We start from the raw sequence: 26,764 nt of genomic DNA, 5'->3' as shown, positions 1-26,764 counted from the left end.
AGTAACAGGAAAGAAAAAACTTGATTAGGAGGATGTTGGAAATCAGACAAGCAACTTTTTACAGAAGGGTTGACGACTTTTCTAAATTACTTCAGTAGAAATCATCATAGCTATTAATATTCAATATCTAAGTGAGAGATCTTTAGCAATAAATAGAGAAAACAGAAGGAGGTACTTGTGTATTTAAAGCAGAAATTACTTATCTGTCTGTAAGGTGTCCCTGGGGACCTGTGCACTACTCCTTGGTGACCAACGTTTCATTTTCTCATCAGTGAATTTACCCTGACATTTTCACACCAAAGGAGAGCTGCATTTCTTGCTCAGTGTTTGAGCGCCTCCTCCCTCCTTGGTCCCAGGCTGGAGCTGCTTGTCAGGAGAGCACTGTGGGCTGGCTCTGCCTCACTAGCTCTCCAGACACACCAGAAGGAGGGCTCTGGTTTTCAGCTCCCAACCATTTTTCAAAAAGCAGCAGAAGTCTGCTGTCATTCAGCAAGAGTGCTTCCCTCAGCCTTCCCCTCTGCCACCACTGTGCCATGCATGCTCATAACCATTTTCAATCATCATAGCTATAAAAAAAGCAAAGCTTTATAGTAACAAAATACTTATTTGTCTCCTTAAGTGCTTGTCTGTAATTCAGTTTAATGATGCTGCACTTTCTTGTGGTCTTTCATTGCCTAGAGGGTACTTTGTATTGATTAAGTCATTGTGTAGGTCTCAGTAAAAAACAACCACATAAAATGCAGACTGGAAGAGGAAAAAACTTCTTCAGGTGGAAAACCTAATATATCAGAGTAATGAAACTTTTGATTTGGAGAAGCATTTAGAAAAAATGTGAAATGAAAGAAATGTAGTACTTAAATAGAAACCTTCATGAAGAGGATAGGGAAATACCCAATCAGTCTGAGGTCTTCTTTCCTTTCTTAAACTGATCATTCCCATCACAGACCAGGAAATACATCTCTCTATGCACTGTGTCAAGTTCCAGTGAGAGATACAATTGTACTGGGTTTGCATGGCCAGGTTTTTGCAGCAGGGGGCTACAGGGGCAGCTTCTGTGAGAAGCTGCTGGGAGCTTCCCCTGTGTCCAGCAGAGCCAGTGCCAGCCAGTTCCAGGATGGACCTGCCCTTGGCCAAGGCCAAGGGAATCAGGAGTGATGGTGACACCTCTGTGATAACACATTAGATGTAATTGTGGGCAGAGAAGAACAGAGTGTAATATGTGAGAGAAACAACTCTGCAGACCTCAAGGTCAGTGCAGAAGGAGGGGCAGGAGATGCCCTGGTGTTGTTAGTAATAAATTCAGTTAATATCCCCAATTTTGGTCTGTTTTGCCCTTGATGGTACTTGGTGAGTGATCGCTTCCAGCCCTTCGTTTATGAACCTTTGTCATATTTTCTCTCCCCGTCCAGATGAGAAAGGCAGTGATAAAGTGGCTTTGGTGGATGTCTGACATCCAGACACAAGTCAACCCACTATAACAATACACATACACTTATCCAAATCCCAAAACAATGGGGTTTGCCCAGTTGTAGTTCTTACAGAATTTTTTTTTCCTGAGAAAGTAAGTTATGCATGATCAAACCCCAACTGTTATGTGATATATGGTAAAAAGTGATCCAACTACTATTCTTATATGTGTAATCAATGATCTGACAAATAGGACCTATCACTGATATTGCTATGGCTCAAAGTAAAATATTTAAAATCTCTGAATACTTCAGATTAGTAAGAGATAAGGAATTTCTTCTATTTTAGCTACAGTATAATGAAAACTCAAGCCTGTAGAATTTTTCCCAGGGAACGCATTTTCTAATGAGTTTAAAACAGCCATATAACAAAAAAGTAAAGAAGAAAATTAGCAAAAAGTTTCACCAAGATATGCAGGAACCATCACCAAAGAGTCCTTCAGGTTCCTTCCTCCCCACAGGGAGCAGACCCCATGCCTGGCTGCTGGGATCCCCACAGTGAGCACAGGAGCTTGGGCAACTCCAGCGGGATTGGAATGCAGGATGCCAGGCAGGGAGCTGCCTTCACAGCCAGAAAGAAGAAACATTGGCAAAGAGGCTGGGAAAAATTTGTGTTACACTGCCTCTCAAGTCATTTATAGGACAATGTTCTCCACTAAAAATCAGTGGCAACTTCAGCTTTCCCTTTTTTGATGGTGATTACTTGAAACAAGCTGTGACAGACAAAAATACTCTTTAGATCATGTTGGTGTCCTCTTATATCACTGTCAGCCCATAACTTTGCAATTTTTGCAAGTTAGTGCAAAACATCAGCTTCTAGTGGTCTCTATTTTTTTTGCCTTTCTGAAGCAGAAATTGTTTTGGAAGACACTACACCCTATGTAGAAACTCAGGAACTACTGAAATGTTCGACTAAGAACTTCATCCTGCGTGATGGCAGCATGTGGGTCTTAAACCTGGGCTTTGGGGTCTCTAGACTGAAATGCCAATATAGAGCTACTCCCAAACTGAGTGCTGGTTCTCAAGTGAGAACTAAAGCCTCTCTTTTCAATTCCATGTCACTTTAATTTCCCTGTGTTCACACACTCTCGTGAGCAGCCTCAAAACAGTAATAACCAAGGGACTTCATAAGTATTTCTCACTAGAAAATGGAATTTTGTGCTGTTTTACAGCTCTCATGCTATTAACTACCTGATTGGCACAAACTGAAAAATGGTATTTAGGATTGCTTTTGAACAATGCCTAAGTTACTGGTTCCTTAGGCACTAATGCGATGTATGTGCTTTTTGTGCAGCCCACAGCTACAGACAAGCAAAGCTAATTTTTATGGCCATGCCTTTTTATAACCAACATCCATGTGCAACACTTATCATATGGTAATATTCATGAAGGACCAGAAAACGAGCAAAGTAAGACCTACAATTCGAATGCTGTTGGAAATAACTCTATAGATGGTTTCCCCAGAACAGCCATCTAGCACTAATTGCCTCAGCCATACAAGAGGAAATATAGTCTTGATTGAAGGCCTGGAATTCTCTTTTTCAGAAGACGCATGGGCCCGGAAACATATTTGTGTTCCTAACTGTAAGCACGAGAATAATCCCATTAGAGAGATTTTGTGACTGGTTTTATGCTTGAAGTTAAAATTGCAGCAAGTGTTTAGAGGATCTCTGCCTAAGGCAGACATCAATATTGAAAGGAAAAAGTGGTTAATACACATCAGCTTTTCTATTTTCTTTTTTTCCTTAGAATGGTATAATTTTTTACCTTATCTTTTGCTGTAAATTGAAGGAATGGAAAACTCAGTTTTGTTTTTAATAAATAAATCATCATTCTTCTGATGTTTTATACTATTTTTCATACTTTTTTTTTCAGTGAAATAACTAGAACTGGGAATTTCTCCCCATGTATTTTTTGTCATTTTCACAGAGGCCTGATGAAGAGGAATAAGCGCTGTAAAAAAAATTGTTGAAGGCTGTTACATTAAAAAAATTAGCAGACTTTGCTTCTTTGTCAGCCATTTACAGACATCTAAGTCAAATGTATTTATAGCAAACAATTTAATCAATTAAATAGATTCCTTAAATAAAAATTATATTTGTAAGCGTTCTAGAATTTTTGAGTTGTGTTTTGAGAAGCATTGCTTGTATTCAAGCAACTAGAAATAAACATAATATTCATATAAAAATATCTCATGGAACATTAATACTACAGCACTGGTAATAGTGCTTGAAATAATTTATGGCAAATAAACAGCACTTCAGGCATTTTCTTTGGCAGTCTTTAATAAACCATGAACTCCAGGTTTACTACAAGTCCTCACAGCTGATGTATAATACTACATGGTGTTGTAGCTCATCCAGAAGAGAATAAGAAGGTTTCCCCACTCCAGTCTCTTGAGATGAATCACTGACTCTGACCTACAGTGCTGCTCTCTGGTGTAGGTTTACTGAGGAATCAACAGCTGTATAACCATTCAGTGTGTTTTCCAGATTTTAAGAATGTAACCCTCCATGATTTGAAGCTAAGAATCATAACCAAGATTAACATCTCACTCCAAAGGAGATAGCACAGGTACATAAATTGACAAAAGAATTAAAATAATCTCATGTAACCTATGTAGATCACAGGTTAGAGACAGTAGACACAACTTCTCTGGTGACATTTTCTGTTCACACTTAGGACTCAGATCCTGTGCAGTACAAGAAATGCCAGTTTCTTCACAGTGTCTGCCTCCTGTGCAGGATTCACAGACTAAGTAATTACATTTTGCTGCCTGGTGCACTGCCTGGTGGTGGTGGCTGCTGAAAACAGCACGTTATACTAAAAATATATCAGCCTGAGAGAGTAGCTACAGGATGTTTCCTAAAGCCTAGAGCAGAAATGTATCTACAAGTAGAGTCATTTGGAAGATTTTCTTCATTCAATTCTTCCAAAAGAGATAATCACAGTGTGGCAGATGGAAACACAATATTGCAGGGGTAAAGGGAGGGTAATAACTTAGGTAACTTGGTAGTTTCAACAACCCTAGAAAAAGAAGCAGCAATCCTATTACAAAAGAACAAAGGAGAAGCTGAAAATTTCCATCCTTGTCATGCAAATCCATGACAATCCTGGTTTCTAGTCCTAAGTAATCAAGCTTTCATTGCAAACTACAATTTCTCTTACCTCCACTTAACATAAATCCAGCCTCTAGGAACAAGTGATAAAGAAACACTGAGAACAACATAATCAGTTGGCCCAGAGTGATTATTTTAGATGGTATGGTCTGTCTACATTACAAACTCTTACTTTCTGTAAATGCTGCCAGGGATCTGTTAAATACTCAGAGCCCTCCCTTACATTCACAGGCACTATGAAATCTGGAACTCAAACTACTCACAGAAATTAGTGTCTTCAGTCATTGAAAAATTATTTTGAAACCTTACACTAGTTGCTGCATTGTCATCTGGGAATGCCAGGGCCCTCATCTTCAGCCTACATCCTACAAGCTCTACTCTTAAAGCAAGTCCACCTGAGGTGGCTGTAACTTGCACAGGCTGGGGTTGTAGTAAGTCACAGCAGCACTGGGCTCACAGCCTGTTAATGATGTTCCTACTGTAAGATGTCTTACTTTAATCAATAGGATTAACTGTGCTTTTTCCCACCAAGAGTAAGCAAAACATGGATTTCTGACACCAAGGAGCCATGGCTACTGCAGATGGTATCCCTGACCTTGAAGGATGATCAGTGTTTCATCTGAGTGTCCCAGTCTACCCATACCCATGGTGCCAGATGATTCCAGCTCGTCTTTGACTTAAGTGAAATCTGTCAAGAGAAGAAGGCCTAAAGCTGAAGACAGCTGATCCAAAGGGACTCCAACTCCTGTATGAAAAATTAGTATCTGCCTAAGTAATCTTCATTATAATGCTCCAGAAGAGTAGAGGAATCCATGATCCTTGACATGCCTTCTGTGATAGAGACAGATCACACCTTTGCCTGCTCAGAACACCAAAGCAAGTTCTTCACACAATGTGCAATAGAACATAGGTGAAGTTCACAAGGATTCCAGTATGAGAATAATCCACCATGGGCTGTAAAATTAATTGGTGCTGCTGTGACTCACGAAGTTCCCAGTCTGTTTCTGGAGGCTGGCAGAATGCATCACTGAAGTGTGCCTGCCTTGCTCTTAGTGTAGTTGTTGACCACTGTCAGAAACAGAAAATGGGCTAGAGAGACCTTTTGTCTGATTCAGTACAGTTATTCTGATGCTCTTGTTATAAAAAAGCTGATTTGAGTATGGTTTTTAGAAGCACCAATCATCAAAACTGTGTCTAAAATCAGTGGCAATTTGGGTGTTCAAATCGTAAAAAAAAACAAGCCCTAAGTACTTTATTTATTGAGACTAACAACCAATTTTGAAATTAGCAACCATTCTGAATATTACCACTGTACATGGCACAGCATTCTCCTGCCACAGTTCTACTTTGCAGGAGCACCTTAGGAATATCCCATAATTTGTGTTCATAGGAAAGCTAAGTAAATGCAGGCTTAAATAGCACCAGCAGCTCTTGTGATGTTATCACAAACCGGGCAGTATTTCATGTTCTCTTCAATGTCTAAAATGCTGGATTTATTATGAGAATTACAGATTAGATATTTGAAAAGGAAAGCTTCTGTTCTGTCTGCAGAGGAAGCTTGAAAATCTGAATTTTAAACTATAATCACAAGACAGCCACTTCTGAAATCTTTCTGGGAAAAAAAGAAAAAAAAACAAAAAAGAAAAAAACCTCTGCTACATACTGTTTGGGAGCCTGATTCAGAAACTGAATGCTTTGGTTGGGAATTAATGCTTAACTTCAGCTTTGCAAAACAGTCATGTTAATATCTAAATCTTGAAGTTTACCATATGAAATTGGCAGGGTTACACACATATTTTAGGGGCTTTAATTTCATGACTGATCAACATGAGTTTGCAGAGGCCATAAACACAATTCTTTCCTCTCACACTTTTTCTGGATCATGCCCCAGTTGTTGGATTTCCACATCTGAAGTGAAGGAAGCAAACATTTATATTCAGAGCACATTCATATTCAGAGCATGCTGAAACTGTTGGGTCCCTATCAGCACTGCTGGACTTTTGTATCAGCACTGCATTGAGAGCTCTGGCATTGGGTCTGGAGCAACGTGCATCTGCAGCTTCTCTAACTGAGAAGGACAAATGTTTGGTTTCTTCCAGATTGAAATAAACTGTGGTTGACCCTTGCTGGCAGAAATGAGAAAAATGGATTTAGAAGGGAGAATACAGAGATTTAAACCTTGCTGAGTAGTTGCTATCTCAGGTTTTACTGCAGCTGCCCTGATGTTTGCTGTCAGCTTTCATTCCATGGCTCCTTCTCAGCTGGCAGTGGACAAGTGGCAAAATTGTCCCAGGTCATGCACCTTCCTGACAGGTCTCTGGCCTGCCTAGGAGGGCAGTGGCATTGAATAACATCAGGAGCCTCTGTCCCAAGCCAGGGTTGCCTGATCTCCTGGGTTGGATTCATTCATAGTCCTCCTCAAGTCTGCCTTCCTTGGCAGGATTGGCAGGTGGAGAGAGACAAGTACTGCAGCATCTGCCTAGTAGCCAGAGTGCAGACAGGAGTTTGTTAGATCCCTTTTTGATGCTCTGCTAAGGGTTTCTTCTGCCTCCCCATCTGCAGAACTCGTGCAGAAGCTTGCTTTCCCTGGAGCTCCCTAGCTATGCCCTGCTTTCCAGAGGCTATGATGTTTAGTATTTGTATTACTGGGAGAGAAAGAGAAAAATTTCATGTCCTGCTTCCTTGAGACAGGAAGTAAGTATAACCAAGCACTTTTTCTTTGAGACTTGCTGAAGGCTACAGCAGAAGGGATGATATGAATATGATCCTCTGAGGACAGGAGTGGAGAGTGGAGCCTGGTGACCCTCAGGTATCTCATTTACTTGAAAATTGTCTCTGGAAACGATGCTGCATGTTGTCTCTGTCTGTTGAAAGCAGATGGCTTGCAAGGCTCTATCACAGGGGATTTGGTTGTAGAGTTTAAGCAGCTGCATCCATACTTTTTGCAGGTAACAGAAATACAGCCTCCAAAGAGTGAATAATAAAGAAGATTGAAAATAAACCTGAGTGTTGTGTTTTACAGCTTGAGCTGTGACCAGGAGTTACCCACGCTTGGTGCCTCTCTTGGAAGTGAGTAACAAGAGGCAGTTCCTGATCACTGCAAGCCACCAGCTCCAGCTCTGAGCCACTACAACCTCTGGAAGCTGGCCAGGCAGAGCTGGGACTGTGCTGCCCTTCCCCACCTGCCCATGGGAGCACCACCATGGCCACAACTCTAGAATGTGCATATTCATCCCAAACACAGATTCTTTAATAGACACAATCCAAAATTATTCTCTCACCAATATGCCAGTTTTTTTTCCTACCCTTCCCCATACACACAGAAAGATTTCAATAGACACTAATGACATTTTGTCAGATTAAGAAAAGAGAAAGAAATGGCAGCATACTGTTGAAACTCATCTCCAGCATGACTGAATGGTAGAATATTTAGCTTTGGTAACTGCTTATTGGTACATAAAAAGTGGCTTTCATCCAAAATATAGCCCCAGCAGAAAACTAATATCCCATCTATTATCCACTTTTTTTTCTTTCATGGAGAAAATGAAAAATCTGCTCTAAACTTTCCTGTTTTAGGAAGACTGTAAAGCAAGACAGTACAGGCTGCACAAATAGTTTCGGTGTTTTGTCACCAAAAATTTGAGGGGGTGGAGGAGAAGGAAAAGGGTGGAGGAACCTCCTGATCCTCAAGCACTCCTAGATACCAGAAGTTCCTGACAAACCCTAAATGGAGCTTAGAAGGGAAGAACACAAAAAAGCCTCTGTAAATAAGTGTAATTCATATAAAAAAAAAAAAAAGAAAAATAAGAAATCTAGTAATTTCAATGTCATGCTTTCTGAGATGCACAATACATAGTGACCATAAAATTGTATGTTTATCTGCACCCCAGCTAGCTAAAATTGGAATGCAGTGGGTTTGAAAAGACAGCTTATATAATAAAATAATTGAGAAATACCATCATAAGCAACATGTGGTATTTGCATGCTTAAAAGAACCTTTGATTTACCAGTCCCAGCCCCAACCACACTTCACACCTGCCCTTTCTTGAACATGGGGTTTACTTGTCTTTGGGGCTAGGGGAGAAATCTCTCAGCCTTACAAACAACTTCATCAAAACTCTGCAACAGGCCCATGCTATGAACCAGTTAAGAAGGTAATTCTAGAAGCCCAAGTTTGTTTCCGTAGCTACATAACATTACACAAACATTTTGGTTACAATTTTGTGGCAATGGTTTCACAGTTATTTGATTAAACTGCAGGGCTGTTCTGCTTGGAGCCTGGGAGTGTCTGATATCAGTGAAAGCTCTTTAGAAGTGCTACAATTTAAAATTATAGCTTACCCTGTTTGAAGGGATATTTTTAGTCTATTTATTCAGAGTATAAATATAGTTCTGTACATCACTGGTTTAATGTCTCTCTTGCACTGGTCAGAAAGACACTTTACCCAGCACCAGACTAAGGTCAACAAATGGGTATCTTTTTTTTCCCCCTTCCTTTCTTTTTTTGTAAAGCTGCATTAAAGGCTTTAGAAAGCAAAGCATCTTGTAAGCAAAGGCTGCACATCTAACCCCTTTACTGCAGTGACCTACTTATAGGAAATACTCCTATTGAAAGGGGCTTTTTCCAAGATCTAGCATTTCAAACAAAAACATACCTACAATTAGCTGGAAAGAGTTTAAGGGATCCCTGAGCAAAAATAATCGAAAGAATAAAAGGCGAGAGAAGGGAAATGGTGATGAATCACCACGCAGTCAGGAGCAGTGATGTAGTGCATATTTCTATGAATGGCCATTCTCTGGCTTTATTATCTACAGCTCCACGAGTTTTTTATTTCTGATTATTTGTTTGGGTGTCAGGGGGACTTTTGTGCCTGAAAATCCCTGGAAACCAAAGTTTTATGTACATACAAAAGGCACAGTAGTAACAGTGCAGGCAGCCACATCTCTGCTCAGCTGTTGCCCTTGCCCTTGACCTAAAGGGACCTTCCTTTCCACACAACCACCCAGCAGCACATATTTGGTTTCTGTGTTAATGTAGCTCTGGGGTTTTCTTGAGCTGGGCTTGCCCATTGTGCTGAACTGTGACAAATTCTTCACAGAGCAGTAGGGTTGGGTTGATTTCAGGATTGATGTGTGCTAGGGAAATGGGGGAAGAGGTAGAATTTCTTCTAATAATGGCCTCTCCTAAACATGTTGTCCTTCCAGCTGGAGTGTACCTAAGTCTTACTGTAATTTACAGAACTGGGCACACAGAACAGACCACAAAAGTAGGCTCTGAAGTTCACATCTCAGTGGAGTTCCCAGCAGAAAAAATCCACAAGAGCAGAATCGCTTTTGTGTGGTGTTTCTCAGCATCTCATTTGGGTGGCACAAATTCTTAGCCTCTTTCATATCATGAACTGGGGAGTGACATGTGTGCAGGGGGGCAATGCATGTAATGTCCTTTTGTGGAGTCAAGGTAGACAGTCAAGTTTTTTTGAGGTGAATACCAAGGAGCAAATGAGCTTGGCTGTCCAGGATCCAAGGAAAGGCAGTGAGATTTCACAGTGAGATATGTGGAAAAAGGCTTGTGACCAGGAGGCACGACACAAGCACATAGATGTACACTACCCTGAGAAACTTGTGTTATTTCTAAGGACGCATTTATCAAAGTACATAATAGCTATTTGGCCACAACCTATTTTTAACATCTTTTCAAGATGTAATTTTTGAGATAATTGATTTGTTGCTTACAATAAGTAAGCAATTTGTCTGAGATGGAGCAAGGTTTCAGTGAGGAATATTGGTTCTCATGTTTCTTTCCAGTTTTGACTACATATTAGAAAGATTTTCCCCGAAAATCATGCTCTGGAGACTTTGGAAGACATTTCAGTCCTGTTCACTGTAAGTCTGGGCATACGTTAGGATCCTTGTATGTCTTGTGTTATTCATGAGAAGCATCTGGTGAATCTCCCAGTCTCATCTCTGCAATCTGAGATTACACTCTTAACATACTCTTACAGATTACACTCTTAATGTACCACACAGACAGTAGTGTGACTAAATAGCACAATTACAAAAAAGAAAAAAAAATCTAATTAATTTAATCCTTACTTCATTACCTGACCTTTTTTATTTTTTTCTTCCTTTCTTTACTCTCACCATTTCAGAAAATGGAGATTTCAACTTTCTCGGGACGATTAAAATGCAAGGAAGGATGTGGAGCAGTGCTCTCCTCCCCAGGCTGCAGCGCAGGGGCTGCGATCAGCAGCCCCGCACTCGCCTGCTGTGTGGAATACATATCCACGCCAAGGGGAGCTCCTCCTGCAGAACAAAGGTGGAATGCGCAGGCGGGAGCGGCCGGGGCACCGCCGAAAAACGGGGGCTGCTCCTGTGCGGCAGATGAAAGATAAAGCCAGTCTCCATTGCAGGCAGAAGAATGGAGTGACGTAAGTGGTTTTCCTGCTGATTTTCATCCCACCCCAAAGAAACCTTTGGAAAAAATCCCCAAATGCTCAGCATACAGAATAAAAATATTGGGGAATTTGCTTGAGACTCCAGTGAGGTCCGCTGGAGCCCCAGAACAGCACAGTAACTTCTGTGTTGGGTGTGTGCTTTCTATCCCCTGAGCACTGTAAATACAATTTGCAGTGTCTGCAGGCTGGGACGGGACTCCCCTGAACACTGCAGCTCTCACCACACAAAACCTGCAAGCTTCAATGTGCAAACAGCCCTTTCTGAATTCTGCTCATGAAAGCTGGGTGGGTTTAACTGTGATCTCAACCACCAGCTATCCTTTTCCATTTCTTTGTGAAGTATTATGGACAAAATAAGAAATATTTACTTTAATCTGGATTTTGACAAGTCTTTATGATCTACATTGTTTAGTTAGAGAAGTAAAACTTGCTAGCTCCTTCCCTAAGTTAACTTATATTTTTTAATTGCTGCTAAATTAAACACAAATTATCCATTATTATTTTATATGCTTTGGAGTTTTAGGACTACATACAGTAATCGTAGCCTACTGCTCCTAGAAAAATGCCATTTCCTATTCATGGGGCAGAAATACAATAGACAGTATGCAATATGATTGCTGCATAACACATCACCTACCCCATAGCAATGGCTGCACCTGGAAAATGTTTATTATAGCCAGAAAGACAGCCCTCCCTGTAGATATTTTAGATGTGACTCATGATAATGACTAATAGAAAGTTACTTTACTCATAAATCTGCCTTGTCCTTAATCCATCTGTTATTCTTGTTCTTACAAAAGACAAAACAATTTAGCAGAATGTTTTTACACAGATATAATACATTTGCATGATTGACTCTCCATTGCTGCTGGAAAAGCAAGCCGTTATATCATGAGAGTACAGTGTAGGAATTCCTTTCTGGATAACATTTTTGCAATGGCAGCTCCAGGTGAGCCATCTAGAGGCAAAACCAAGATTTTCTTAGGAATTCTCCACACTATCAGTGTAATGAATTCCTCTCAAATAAATGTCCTCAAAAGCTTGAAGCATCATATGTACCAAGGGCTAAGATTGCCATCTGTTAAATTCATAAACCTCTTACATGCTTTAATTTCCTGCATGCTCATACCATGAGTTTAACAGTTTCCTGTGCTTTTAAGAATAATTTCTGAGAGTGGTTTGGATTGCTTTATGCTAATGTAGTATCAAGAAAAGCCTATTAATTATAATAAATAATATACCAATTAAAGGAAGGATTGTAGAGTTAAAATAACTTGAAGTCTCTTCTTGCTCTTGACTCAGTGTGACACTGGAAAATTCTCTTAACTGGAGCCAGTTTTACCACCCATAATGTACAGCTCACGATTTTACCAGCTTTGTAAAGCACTTTATGATCTTTGACTGAAATACTAAAACACTACAATAAAGATACATGCGCAGTAAATACAATGCATGGCCACATTCTGCCTTTACTTCCCTCTTGCTTAATCCTATTAAAACCAGAACTGCATAGTGCATAAATCACAGCAGAGCAAGCAGCCTTCTTTGCACTTAGCAGTAGCAGCATCACAACACAGCTTATGAAACGGGGATAAAAGTCACCAATCTAAAACACAGCTGGGCTTATCTTAGAATAGGGGTGCACCTGGTGCACCCTGTGGGAGAGTTTAGAGTGGGTAGTAATCAAAGGCTGATTTACTATTAAAATTGCTAAATTATTTTGAAAACGTTTCAATTCACAGAAATGTTCCCAGTACCATCTAACTCTATTAAAATATGAGATGTTTTTGACAACATTCTGGCTAAAGCAGTGCAGCCAAGAGCCTGACCTCCACCACAGGACCAGCACTCAAGCTGATTACAGGGTGCAGGCTCAGCAGGGCTGGCCAGACTATCGAGTGGGAGGTATAGCTTCAGCCCCAGGGACTCAGAGTCCCAAATCAAACTGAGACTACCCTGATTTAGAAATTGCTGGTGTCCAGTGCAGCCACTACTACACCAGATACTAAAAGTAGACACACATGCTCTGCCTTTGTACAGCAATTGCAATGGGAAGCAGAAGTGAAAAACCTCACTTAGCGGCTTTATTACACATGGGTATCTCCACTACCCAGAGTCACCCTTGGGGTCTGGAAGAGTCCTCTTTGGGCTACCAACAAGGCCTCAATGACTGTGTTAAAAAATCTGTATGAAGCCTGGGATGTTATCTGTCTATCATTGAACTTTTCCTGGTAGCACAAAACATGAAACCTACAGCATATGTCAGACTGGACACCCACTGCCTTGAGTACTGCTGTATGAGGCTGGTCTCCCAAGGGTACAGGTTATCGTGGCTGGGAGCTTTGGGAAGCAAGGAAGGATGAGAATAAGGAATAGGCTGGTGCTCTCTTCCTTCCCCAAGTTCCCAGGGCATACTGGGATAGCCACTCCAGGAACACACTGTGTTCTTGTCAAAACAATAAACAAAGCAGATAGAGGCAGGGAGCCAGAGTAATGACTCCCACTGGGAGCTAGAATGAATCAGACAATGTCCTATACTCTGGAAACACAAGCTTTTCACGTGGCATGACACTAGGCATGGAAGGGGGTGGTGAGGATGCACAGACAAAGGTGAAAGTCATTCTGAGAGAGCACATGGACTTCTGCCTGACTTTTTCCTGCAAGAGCTGGTGTTTTACAGGGCCCTCTAGAGACAGAACTGACCAACCAACAACCTCGGTATCTTGGCTATTGGGGTGTGGTTTGGATGAGGAGATTGTCCCCACGCCTGATCCTCTCGGTACCTCTGGATTTGGTGAGCTGTGGGCAGCCCATGCCCTGGTTCACACCATGCTCCAGGTGTGTGCTGCTCTCTTTTGTGCAAGGGTTGGACTCCAGTCCCTATTTGTTGCAAACAGCTGTGGTCTCCTGGGGCTTCCCTCTCTGACCCAACACCATAATTGAACAGTTCTTTCACCTCTCTCTTTCGGGAATTACAGAGGATTTTGTTAACCATTTAAATAGTGTAAATAATTGCTTGATATCAGCTTCATAATAATAAAAGAATTCACTGATTTTCCACAGGTACGAGCAGGAAAAGCCTCATGTATATATCACAGACACTTATTCAGACAGAATAAATAAATTCCATCCTACAGCTGTTTCCTAGGTAACTGAACCAGGACTACAGATACAGACTGTGCACAGCTTAGAGTTGAAAAAACAAAATGCAGCATTTCTTTCTGTCTCCAAACTTTTGATTTTATGGGACTGCAAATATGATGGAAATGTTTCAAAAATGAAATATGTAACTGGAAAATATGCACCTATTCTCATATAGCCAAAACATGCAATTCTGAGAGTCCTGCAATATATCACTTCTCTAAACCAGTCAGAACAATCTTATCTATCATTGGATTTCTGCCAGTGCCCAAAACCCCTGGGAAGCTGCAGGGAGCAGTCACCAAATTTTGTGGTTGTATTTTCAAATGTGAAATCCAGTCATCTTAGGCAAATAGGCTTAATGTGCAAGCTGAGAGGAAGTCAGCCCTGCACAAGGGACTGCTGAAATTTCTGGTGTCTTCCAGCAGTCTAAGGGCTTCCTACCATTAACAAGGCAGAAAGTCCCAGTGGATGGTACCACCTTGCAAAGGTGTGAGCACCACACAGCAAGATGTGAGTAAAATTGCTCCTTAGGGAAACTGTATACCACAGATGTGCTGCAGGAAAATACAATCAGATCCTCTGAAGCCCTGGTCTGCCTTATTATGTCCCTGAGTTAGAGGGGTAAAAAAACCCCAACAAAACTAAACACCCACACTCTTTGTCAGGGAAAGCAGCAGGTGCAACTTTGCAAAGGTATCTGCCTTTTTACACAAAGCTATGGAACAGTATTTCTGCCTTATGAATTAGCACATTTTTGTGGATGAGAATCACTCAAAATATCACTCTAATGACAACAGTCTGATAAATATTTATCTGAACTGTTTTGTTGGCTCTATGATCACAGAAGAGCAAATATATTTGATCATCATTAGAACTGAGGTGATCTAGTTTTCATCTCTTAAGGGAGCATGAAATACTCTGAAAAATCGACAAATCTAGTAATTTTAGTGTAAAAAAAATTAATAACTCTTTCAGTTGTTCTGCTAGATCTGGTTATTTTTGAAAGATGCAAAATGTGCATGCCAGTGTGGGGAAGGAAGCTCTTTAAGGAGTGACACCAAGACAAACTCTAATTCTTGTATAAAAGTATCAGAAAATAATAAATACCAGTGGGAAAAAGCAAAGGCTTCTGTTTTCATGATGAGTTAAATGCAATTTTTAAAAAAGGGATTAGAGCATGTGCCTATCCACCTCACCCAGAAACTCGAGTTCATAGACTGGACTTCAGGAAACATGGCTTTTTGCTGAATTACATTTGTGGGGTCCTAATGAAGGCAGTGGGGCTATATGAGGTCAAAGTTCATGCAAAAATGGACTCAGCCAGTCCCTCTAGGGGTGTATAGAGCCCATAGGGCCGGAGTTTATCTCTTCAGCAGTGATTTGAATGTGTTATGTTAAAGCCTATTGACTTCAGGGGAGGAACCGTTAATGTATGCCTATGTAAGTGTAGCTGGAGTTAGATCACCCACAGCTCTATCCATCCCTGCAGCTGTGAAGCAGAGTCAAATCCTGATGATATGGATTCAGTGGTTCTGGTCCATTTCACTTCCATATGCAAATTCTTGATCTGCAGGGAAACAAGTTCCCATCTTCTTTGCTTCCCATTTCAGCTCAACAACTCTGAAAATTGCTTAATCTGCCCTTTTGCTGTTCATTAGCAAAGAGGACTTGCGATAGTAACTGTTCATGTACAGCTCCCAGTAAACCAAAGAAAACAATTTTTCACCTGTATTTCAAACAGAACACCCTTAGATGACTGGAAAAAAGCTTAGTTTTCCTGTTAGTTGGCTGTCAGAAGCAAGAATTAAAACTGAACAGAAAGCACACTTTATCATCAAAATTCAGAGATTCTGTTTCAAAGCCACACACATTTGTCAAGCAAGAAGGCATTTAGTTGCTGTAGTCCCTTGCCTGAATGTACCTATTTTAAAATTTGATCACCTACATAAAACTAAGAATAGGATCATATCATTTCATTGGCTGCAAGTCATAACCTTTCCAGCTCCTGTGAATACATCAGGCAGTAAAACCCTGATGTTCCCATATATCACCCAGCTAGACACAACACTCTCCTGGGGTGAAGCTCTTTAGTAAGCATAGCAGGTCCAGGATTTTGCAGCCCAGCCGGTTCAATCTTCCCCTGGGTAACAGGGAAGTGCTTGAGGGCCAGGCTAGGCACACAAATCACAGGAGTTTGGTGCTTTCTCTTTTGACATAACTGGCCAGGTACCAGGACACAGCCTGCTGTTACCTGTTGCCCTAGCACTGCAGATGCAAGGGTGCTTAAGTTACTCTGACTGGTTAAAAGGCTAGGGATGCCTCTCCTGAATAGAATGTCATTTGCTATAGAGAATACCTGATGTGAACAGAAAGCTGCAGCCTGCCAGGATAGTGCAGATGATCTCCACATGGAAATCTGCCTCTGACTTCAGTTTTGCTTCTTCCTGCTGGACAGCCTTACTTACAAAGAGTTCAAAAGCTACCTGCAGAATTAATACATCAGTGAATTACTAAATCTAGATAGTCTGAATGTGCAAATACAAAAGGGAATGTAAAAACAGACAAGAGAGCCCTGAGGAGTCAGAGTCAATGCCATGCTGATAATGAACTTCAAGAGCAGAATCTATTAATACTGCCTGATGAGCTTGCTCATCCACTTTATTGGAACACACAACTAAATGTATAAGAAAGCTGTACCAGAGCTTTAGAACAGAGATAAGGCCATGATCACAAGTAAAGCTACATACACCTACTGAATTTTTTAATGCAAACTGCATACAACTTACAGGATACAAAATGAAGCATATCCATGACTTGGTTTATATTTTCCACTTAACCTTATTTCTCCCACAGCTGTAATTAATGTTACACTGCAGCACAACCAACTGCCTCCAACTTCTACCAGACTGCTCCTATCTCAGGATTCATACTAAGAGCAACCCTTGTTTGAAGAAATCTAAACCAAAGAAGATCACTACTATCCAAAAGATCTGATGGAAGGATCAAAGGCAGCTTAACCCAACCTCTCCCTTTAACTATTACACTCCTCTTGCAGAGGAAGATGTTTCCCATATTGTATACACTCTACTGCCTTTAGTACATCAGGATGTATTATAACATCAAGCTCAATGCAGAGTCAAAAAGCATATAAGGAATTAAGGTTCATTCATACTCACTCTCTATCAGATCTGTGAACCTGACAGGATTTTTGTCCTCTTGCTTTTGGCTGCTTGTTAATTTGTTTCCGTCATTCTCTTCTGGCTCTGTTCTAACCTAGCAGAATTTTTTCTATGCAGTCTGACAGTGAATTGAAAATATAAATCAGAAGGAAGGAGTTTTGCTTTGTTAAGTTCACAAGATGCACCTTTTATGCACATAGAGAGCACAAAATGTACACCATTTGAAAGGAAGCAAGCCCCAAGTAATTAACCTCAAATACTGTAATTATCAGTGTTGTTTTCTTTTTAATCTAGACTCTTAAGAAATCATTTCAATTACTGTTTTGTTATTATGGAAACCACTTAATACAAAACACCTCAGGTTAGAAATGTTAATAGCAGATGAGCTTATGTGATCACAAAGTCTTGCAGTGATGGATCAATAGAGGGATGGTGCAACTGGCAGGCAGCCATCAGCTCAGTTGTTTCTTCCTTATTTTAGAGCTATTTCTTGTAGAATATTCATATAAAATTAAATGAAAGATGGTTTCCTTAGGTTTAGTCAGTGAAGTTTTCCCTGACTGATATAGGACCGGTCACAAATACAGAGAAGCTCCTAATTTCCCACTGCATAGCTAAACCAAAATGTGCCCTTATTTCTCACTTCAGCATACCCTTTAACTTCGCAGGAATGACAGGCAGTTGGCACACACCACCTTTTTCAGGTGACTGTGCTTCTCTTCTCCTCCTTTCCTCCTTTTTTCTTGGTCTACTGCAAAGCCCACTATTAAGAAAATTATACTTAAATGACCAGCAGTATTACCCAAACAGCCCTTACTTTGTTGAGAGTTCACTGAGCCAGGCTTTCACATCTCTAAAGAAAAATAGTGGGATTTAGATGCTTCAAGCTCAATATCAATATTTTTCATAAGAAAATAATAGAGACTGTTCTCTGGCTCCATTTCCACAGAGACATCAAGCCTTTTTGGCATGGATAGCTCAATACAATGAGCTATCTGTGCTTCTAGGACCACCTCAGCGCAGGTACTCTGCTGGACTTGCTGGTGTGTAGGCTTTAGTTCAGGTATAACTGAACTATGAAATGAAAAATAATAGATAAACATTGGAGTCTGTTATAAATACAGAACATTATACAGGCAGAACATGGTTGTTACACTCACATGAACCATAGTATCCTAATTTTAACTTTGAAGTGTGAAAATAAGAAAAAAACACTCAATGTTTGCTTCACAATGGCAAATCACACTTTGGCAGGACATGAATTACTTTTTCCTAGGCCAAATTCTTATTTTTTATGATATTCACAAGTATCTTCATGTTATTATGGAGCTGAGCAAACATCCCATACACTCTGTAATGTTGCCAAAACCTATTACTCCCTTTTACTGTTTGAAGATAGAGGAGAATATATTGACACCACCTTGGCAAAGGAGAGAGTCTTCAGCAACCACACCAGCAATCTCTCCATCCCTAGACACATATGCCCCAGGACTAGAAATACCTTTTCCCCCTTACATTATATAATCATTAATAGAAATCATTTAATTGATTTATTATAATGACAAGCAACCCTGACATCCAACCCATCAGGGAACTGCACAAGCAATTAAAAATACAATCCTGCAGAAAGCATCATGAAACTGATACCATAAAATGAAATAAGTTATTAAACTTCCACTTCAAATCCTTATGAACCTATAAATATATAGTGAAGTATATTAAGTTTTTTCTCCCAAATGTAGATTCCTAGCACAGAAACATGTTGAAAAATAAGGTATATAGTGAGAAACAAGGGGCACAGGCTTCACTTCAGAGGTCTGAATAACCCATTGCAAAATAAATTATGCAAAAATATCTCGCATGCTAACAATAAGAAATTCTTTGCTCTTAGGGATGACATATTCCCAAGATTTAGGATATGTGTTCTCACTTTAATTTTTTTTTCAGAACCAGAGAGAATTGTATGGTAATTGCTGATTCTGCAATAACAGTGCTAGCAATATTGTTAACTGACTTTCCCCTCCCAATTTCAGTTGGTAATACAGTAATTTTTCCACCTCCAGGATTATATTACCTGCCAACACAACCCCAAATGGCTTGGAAAAGAAGGGAATTTTATTGCACTGCTTTAGGCCATGTCTACATTGGGTAGTTGTACCACTTTAACCATGGTTAGCTTACATTAAGGTAGCTGGTGCGTACATCAGACTGGTTTTCAAAGTGATTTAGTACCTCAGGCTACACTAAGCAGCCCTCCTTAGAGCAGACATTAATCCATTTTGCAGGAAGCCTGCTCCCTGTGGAGTTCATATGGCCCTAGCTGCTCTGCTGCCACAAGACCTTTACTAACTCTGTGCTAAGCTGCCTTGATATTTCTGTGTCTCCAGTGTGTTGATGCTGCTTTTGCAAGATGCATTTTCTGTTTAATTATCAGTAGCCCTGCAGACATCAAAATATCAAGCTTATCTATTTGCTCTGGGACACATGCACCCCCCTCTGGCTCCCTTCATGGATCTGTGCTTAGTTCTCAGACCTGACTGCTTTTGCCAAAGACACTTACTCAGCCTCACCACAGGAAGATATCCTGCAGTATAGATGTTTTCAGGGAATTGCTAGAGCAGAAGGCTGACCAAAGGCTGACCAAAAGGCTGACCAAAGCTTCACACAAGGCTGAGTTAAAGTACAGGACTCTGGTAAAAGTGCTGTAAACCAGAGGCCATCCATTCTCTTTCTCTCCATTTGGGACAAACAGGCCAAGTGTACATGGGATTTCTTGTACGCATAACTCAAGTAAAGCACTACCATAATTTCTACAGATGCTAAGTCTGCTGACAGTCAGCAGCTACGTCCAGGAGGAACTGCTTTTATTTTCACTAAAATTAACTACAGAATGTCTTCTGCAAGTCCCTGTGTAAAGCCAGTGAATGAGGGGACCCTGCAAGCTTGCCACAGTGCAGTCTTGGGGGAAGCCACTTTTGCTGAGGTGAATGCAGGACCAGGAGCCACTATTTATGTTCTTATGGCTGAGAAACACAACAGACTTTCAGAGTTCAAACAGGGAAATGGCCTGCAAAGACAGGTGAGCTAGCAATAGCCCTTATTAAAACTCTTGAATTCAGACTGCTTCAGTATTCAAATTTCAGAAATAGAGAAGGGCTCTTGCTTCTCACTTCAATTCTATTTCAAGAGAAAGACTCTTTTCCTTTCCAAATACAACAAAAGATAGTAAATTTTATTTGTTCCTACCTTTTGTATGAATAAAGGAGGGCTATAATTTCTAAATGAAAATAATATATCACTATGTTGCCTTTGTACTCCTCTTTTATGTTGCAAGTTCTTTCCTTTACTCTTGAATTGGCTATGAGCAAAGGGAGTGAGGAAAGCTGCAAATATAATCTTGAGACCTCTGTATGCAAAAGTATGAATCATGAGTGGTTCCTGGTTTATTTGCCTGTCTGCAAGCATCTCATGCCAGCTACCTATGCAGAGTAGCCTGCTGGGTTCCACACAACTATTCCTGAAGCTGCAGCTCTGCCTGAGGTCCTTCACTACATCTGATCTATGACTCCCATCCTTAAACTCAAATGTTTCAAACTGCACTGTTTTCTTTTGTTCAGGATACCTAAATCAAGTCTCCTGCTGCTGCTTCCAATATTTTTAATTTCCAAGCCATAGTATAGGTAAATATGCAACACAGACTCATATTTAACATTGTATATGTGAAAAACTTGTTCTGAACAGAGTCACAAAGTACATCTAAACACATGTCCCCTTACTCCAAGCAGCTCTCACTTCTGCTGTGCATTGTGGTCCACATTGTGAGGCAGCAGTACAAAAATCAGGGCCTGACAGCACATCTTTAGTACTGTCTTTGTGGGTATAAGAAAAGGAAAACCACTGATTTCACAGAAGAAATCAATTAAGCAATGAGCCAGCTTGTGTCATGTTATTAAATGTGTCCCACATCTATCAATTCCAAAGCACAGTAGTGTTCCAACTAGGTATAAAGTTCTGCAATCAAACATGGATCCCACTGAAATCAAGTGATTAGACTGCCACTAGACCACAGCAAGCCTGGGCCTTGCTCTAGAGGGATTGCTAGGACTGCAGGTTTTTGTTTTCCAAGGGGAATGAACTTTATGCAGTCTTGTTTTGTGTATAAAGCATATCAGTCTACCTCAGTAACTTTGTACCTACTGGAAAATTTTAAGAGACAGCCCAAAGACATCAAGTTTCTATGAATTCAGTAAAAATAAGAAAACGGGTGTCAGAGAAAGACCGTATCAGTGCTCAATGAAGGCCACGTGGCAAAACAGCTCACAAATCTTTTCATCTCAGATAAGATCATTCACACAGAAGGCAAATGTGGAACACCAGAGTTTAGTCCTGCAACCCCTGGAGCAGCTCAATTTTGTTGCTTTTTGGAGAGTCTAAGCTCAAGATTCAGGATTAAAATCATTCAAGGTTTGGGGTGCTTTTTGTGTGGTTTTTATTTCATCAGAAGATAGAGCATGCCGGTGGCTGCACAAGTGAGCAGAGATAACAAGAGTGAGCAGTGATCAAACACCATTCCTTCCATGACACCATCAGACTCTCAAATATCCTACCTGCAGAAATAAGAGGAAAGTCATTTGATAGAACATCTTGATGAGAAGGGTATTGCACAAGCTGAATGATCCTGCCTTTATCTCCTCTCTGATTCTTGTGGAGTCCCAATCCATTACATTCAACCATTCTCATATTTGCATCTCAGGGATTTTCTGTGGTAAGTCAAGAAGAATTTAATTCTCAAATACTGTCTTATAGATATTTTTTAGATAAACACAGTAGCCAGCTTCAGCTATATTCCAGTGATAAAGACACATTCCTAGGGGAAGACTTGCCAGCTTATAGCCATGACTGTAGGTTTTCTGCAATTTCTTTTTAGGCTGAGATAACTCTGGGGCTTGTCTTTGTCTCCTTGGGCCAAACTCACCATGGCTAGAAATCCAATGTAAAGTAGGAATTCAGTGCCCAGGTAAGTTTTAATCTATTAATTTTTTGATAGACTAGAACTGTGTAAGAGCCAGCTGAATTATGACTACCCTAAAGCAGAAAGGTCTGTCTGGTTTTACTTTATTTTCTGCTGTGCATCACTCACATTTGAAGAGTCAATAATCTGTGTTCAGACAAATGGCCTCTTCTGGGCTATACTTGTGATTTTATTAGAAAAACAGTATTCTAAAAGTGTTCATTTAAATTCATAGATACTAATAAATCACTAAAAAGCCTATTTTACACTGAAAAATTACACCACACACTTTTTTTTTGAATAAAGGGGATGGTATTGTACAGACAAATGGATAATTTATTCTGGATTGTACATGTGATAGGAGTGTTTTCACAGTAATTTCTTTATGTCAAAATTGGTGGGGTTTTTTTAGGCTATACTATAGTTCTAGGACACTTGCATGCTGAGAATGAATCTTTGCTAGTGTGCCTAATCCAATAAATGTAAGAAATATCTCTGAATGAGTGAGCCCAGGAAAAACAATTAAATTCTTCAGTAACATTAAAAAATTCTGATTTTTTTGTACTATGACAAATTTCTTGAAGATACTACCTCATGTTGACAACTTCCACTGACATCAGGTGAATTTATACATAAATCAACATACATGCACGTATGTATTTGAATGTGCACACGTGCACATATACAGCTTTGAAGACTTTACTGCATTACAGTCTGAAGATTTTTGCTTTATCTCCAGTTGCTTCGAGATGTCTTTCCTTTTTAAGGATTCACTTTTAAATTTAAAGGCAGTTTTTCCTTATTTATTTCTTCTAGGATCCAGTGCTCTACTTCTGACAAACATTAAGCCAGTCGCTAGTCTCAACAAGAGTTATATCCTTAATATCTATAAAGGTGTCTTCTATTATTGTGAAGCAAGCAGTTTTTTTACTGGATTGTATAAAGTAATCCAGTATTTGAGAATGATATTACTTTAAAAAGTGGAACAGCTATTTCCTGCCAGATGCCGGAAAAAAGCAAGAAAAAAGGATATCGAAAATATATTATGAGCAGAGTTTGTCATTAAAGACTCGAAGATAGATTTTAATCTTCCTCTGGGAAGAAAAATTGTGATTACAGCATATATATATAGTAATTTAAGCCATGTAATTCTAATAACGTTAAGTGAGAAGTTGCTGATATCACAACATGATCAACCAGGGTTATTAGGGAAAGTTCTGTAACAAGTCAAAATGCTACCAACAGAGCATCACTGTTTCTCAGTCTTCCAGAGACAATTTATATTGGTTGCAACTTCCAGTCCTTAAACACTCTCCATGATCACTGTGAGGCAGAATAACAGTGAAACAGAAAAGATCTGGGTGATATGACAGCTGTTGCAAGACACAAGATCCCCACAAGAATGATTTTCAACCTTGTAGTTGAAATATTTTAACAGAACTACAATAGCAGATCAAGGAGACTCACAGTACTATGAACTGTGTCATATAATCACATATGAACCATGTGATTACATGCTTTTAAAATTATAATAAGTAGTTATACACCATGTAAGTATATAGTTCAATTGTTATAAAATACTTGGCTTCGCATGTATATAGAGTTTTGTATCACATAGAAGTTATTGATTGTTGTAAGAAAGCACAAGAAAATGTACAGCTCTCTTGCACAATGCCTTGCCACCCTAATTTCCAGGTGGATGGTCCAAGCATAGCAAGACAGCTTGGTCAGTTGCTTCCAAACCCTTGTCCTCAGCAAAAGGATCTGACAGTCAAGGGCTCCAACCTGAGCTTATAAAAATATAAAGCACAACTCCATTTTTTAGTACTGGAAAAAAAAAATTCTACAGAGAAATTATTGCAGGAACCATTGCATAGATGACATGACCACGTAGATCCCAGACATAACACTGGAAGATTAAAGTTTCAAAGAACTGAGAGCCCTCAATGTCTGACTTTTATTGTGTTTCTTAACATGATACAGAGCCAAAAAAGCTCTTCCTTTCTAAAGGCTGGGGCTGTTATGTTATTTCTAAAGACTTCAGCAGGGCCAGAGTTCCACACCACCTTTTACTCTAAAATAAACATGCAGCATCAACCACGGGCAAGAGCAGTTGCAGTGATTTCTGTGATGTTGTGTCATGCTGTATGGTCAGAGGCTACTCTAGATGGCCAGAGTGGACCCTTGTGGCCTTATGCAACAATCAAGATTCGCATGCCAAAAACATCATCTGAACAAGACAAGACCTTTGCAAAATCAAATCTCATGGATTTATGCACATACCTAAACGCTCTGTAAAGTCCAGCTATTTTGCATTCTTATTTTAATATCAGATTGTTGTTGGCCAGAGTGCTTAGTAATTGTGGTTGCTTGCTCTGTTACAAGAGTATGTGACAGCAATGAGGCACACCATTTGAAGAATTCGCTGTGCCCATTAGAAAAACCAGTATCATTAAAAACTTTGCACAAGGTTTTAGTGGAGCACCCCAGGGCTGCAGATGGGAAAGAGTGGCTCTCCTATATAGCTTACTCTTTCTTTTTTTTTTTTTTCAGTCTCGCCTGGTTTGATGTTACCACAGACCAGGCCCTGCCCCAGGGGAGCATAACAAGCTGACAGGAGTTGTGGCACAAAACAAAGCTGGATTTTGCTTCTCCACCCAAGACAAAGTGCCTCTGTGGTTGCACAGCCCTGGGCTACCTCTGTGGAACTATGGTGTTGGAGATGCTTGTGTAGGAAAAAGGCTTATTCTAGAAATCAGCTCGAGATGGGCTCTGAACAGTTCACATTCATTGATCAACAACAATTTTTCCCTTTGTCAGTCAGCCATGAAGTAGGATTTTGCAGGAAGGAGGTGACAATATATTTTTGGAACTACTCCAGTACCTCCCCCTGTCCCATGCTCAGAGGCCAGGTATCAATGTGGTCTTAGCTCTGCCCTGCTTCTTGCATGAACCATAGGACTTGTCTGCTGCCACTACAGCACCTTGCTTACAACTGGAGCTCTCTATCCTTGGCAGGATCAAGAGCTCCGGTCTCACATGTATAAATGGTGTGATGAATGCCAGTATGTTAAAGTTTCAAAGGTAAAGTTGGCCCCAGAACTGCATTGCACACTGTTAACTACTTGTGAACTCAGAAGGCTCTAAGCTCCCCTCAATGATTTCACACGTTCTCAGGGACAATTTGGCAATATATAAATTGTGGTTGCAAGATGCCTTTTTTACTTTATTCACTTGAGTGATTTTTTTTTAATTAGTTTTCAGACATTCGCCATTATTTTGCCATGGAAGCATTTTACATAGAAACACGCAGCCATACTTCTGGGGCTTTGAATATGCATTACTCCAGTTAAACATCTGAAAACCAAAACCCCAACAAAACAATGAATAAAAAACTCTTGCTTTGGGCTTCACTCATGGTAGGTTTGGGTTCTCTTCAGTGAAGAACACAAAACCAAGTTCTTCTTTTCCTGTTGAAACACATGGGATTTGTTCTTGCACAACTAATAGTGTTTAGCTGGGGGCTTGCTGGTTGGCTTGCACAAGTGGGCACAAAATCTTTTGCATTACTCCAGAATATGTTTTGTTTAATTCGATGTTTTATTGGCACATTGTAGAATAGCTAAAATGAATTTGTGAATTCTAGATAATAATTCTAGATTATTTTACTTATGAAAGTCTATTTCCACTCATGTTTGGGGTGTGCCCCCAGAAAAGTTGAGGGATTTTAGTATAAAATCAGCCTTCAATCAGGCAACTGTTTGTAAGGGAAAGAGTCAAATATTGTCCAGGAAACCCAAAATATATATAAGAGTGTGATTCAGACTGAAATAAAATCTTTCACTTGTCATCAGAAGGGGAAAAAACTAAACAGTGTTAAATAAAGCCACCGTAAAGAAGGTTAACATTTTACCAGAGTATATTTTCCTCTCAGGTACTCTAGGGCAGCTTGTTCACTCTCAGCCTTGTACTATTTCCTGTGGGTGCTGCCCTGAGAGCTTGTAACATTCAAGAGCAGACCTAGCAGACAGTTTTCATATGCCGAGTGCTACTTTCAAAGCAATCATTGCTGCTTTTCACTTGTAACTGGTGTCTACAAAGAGCTAGAGACTTCGTTTGGAAAAGCAGGGGAGTAATGTTATGGATATATAAACAATATAGGAGCATCTTACACCTCTGTGCATGTAAGAAATTTCTTTTTGAATAGCAGTGTTCACCTTCAGCATGGCCATTCATCTTCCTATACATTTCCTGATTAATTGGTTCTACTAAACTTTAGAAATTAGACCTTTAGCTTAAGAAATAAAATATTATTCAGCCCAAATATTTATTACATTGAGTATATATTAAACACTGATTTATAAGTCTCAAGAAGACAATGTTCCAAAAT

General features: G+C 40.0%; 1 long non-coding RNA gene across 1 annotated transcript; it reads left to right on the top strand.

The window, feature by feature from the left end:
* The first annotated feature begins 10,912 nt into the window (after positions 1 to 10,912).
* On the top strand, positions 10,913 to 25,030 carry LOC118690281 (uncharacterized). The gene is made up of 3 exons (XR_004980756.1): positions 10,913 to 11,013; positions 22,291 to 22,380; positions 24,928 to 25,030. It is a non-coding gene; the product is annotated as an uncharacterized LOC118690281 (long non-coding RNA).
* The last annotated feature ends 1,734 nt before the right edge of the window (positions 25,031 to 26,764 follow it).

Source organism: Molothrus ater, chromosome 10, assembly GCF_012460135.2.
Source record: "Molothrus ater isolate BHLD 08-10-18 breed brown headed cowbird chromosome 10, BPBGC_Mater_1.1, whole genome shotgun sequence".
NCBI lineage: Eukaryota > Metazoa > Chordata > Aves > Passeriformes > Icteridae > Molothrus > Molothrus ater.
Note: the sequence above shows the minus strand (reverse complement) of the source record. Positions and strands in the feature narration are given on the sequence as shown.